The following is a 1,007-nucleotide window of genomic DNA, read 5'->3' on the forward strand; positions in this document are numbered from 1 at the left end:
CTCATATTAAGATATATCTTGCTTTATTAGAAAGATGGCATTAATAAAGATTTCTTATGTTCTTTTTAGATATGATTATGGAACTAGCTGAACACGCTCAGTTCATTACAACAACGTTTAGGCCTGAATTGCTGGAATCAGCTGACAAGTTCTACGGTGTAAAATTCAGAAATAAGGTAACCTTTTAATTACTGTTTGTTGAAGACTTTATCAAGCTCTGTTACAGTAGAAACTGTAATAACTATGCTCCATTTTGTTCCACCAGGTTAGTCATATTGATGTGATCACAGCAGAAATGGCCAAAGACTTTGTAGAAGATGACACCACGCATGGCTAAACAAAATTGTATTTACCGCTTGTTTGGAAGATGTGTATAGTGTGATGTTTATGCCAGGGAATTGTAAATTAAAAATAGGAAGCTTTTAGTCCTTGTTTAAAATAGTTTTTGAACATACATTTTAACCAAGTCCCCAGAAGACTTAGTTTCAAAGAAGCTTGATTATCCGTATGGTTTCTGTTGCTGTATTTTATAAGATGATTGTTAATGTTACCTTTATACAGTACCTGTAGTTTACAGAAGTTTATTCTCTTCCGTCGGATCTTTTGTAAAGCGTCTGTTGCTGTTTTAAAGCTTTTAAGAAAGTGCTAGCTCTTCCTTCCTTCCTTCCTAAGTATACTTTTACCATTTATATTGCCTCACAATTTTTTTTAACGGCTTCAATTAAAATGATTGGTTTTATCGCTGTCACTTGTGTACAGGTGTGTGCTGTCTGTCTGAGAATTGCCCTGAAACAGTCAATACTGTCAGTCTTAGCGGAGCTGTTGAGAAGTATGAGGCAGAGCTGTTATTTCAAGTGATTAGATTAAGGCCAGATACTTCTGATTTAAAATAGCAAAGACATTATTAAAAAAAAAAAAAAAAAGAAATGTTGCAATTGTGTACACAATTCACATTATGTATAGCACACTTCTGTGTACTATGTGAAGTTATAGGATACTGCTTAAGG

General features: G+C 34.0%; 1 long non-coding RNA gene across 1 annotated transcript; it reads left to right on the forward strand.

The window, feature by feature from the left end:
- The first annotated feature begins 35 nt into the window (after positions 1–35).
- On the forward strand, positions 36–748 carry LOC107316161. The gene is made up of 2 exons (XR_001556202.2): positions 36–176; positions 266–748. It is a non-coding gene; the product is annotated as an uncharacterized LOC107316161 (long non-coding RNA).
- Positions 749–1,007: the final 259 nt, after the last annotated feature.

The sequence above is a fragment of the Coturnix japonica genome, chromosome 6 (assembly GCF_001577835.2).
Source record: "Coturnix japonica isolate 7356 chromosome 6, Coturnix japonica 2.1, whole genome shotgun sequence".
In the NCBI taxonomy this organism is placed as follows: Eukaryota; Metazoa; Chordata; class Aves; order Galliformes; family Phasianidae; genus Coturnix; species Coturnix japonica.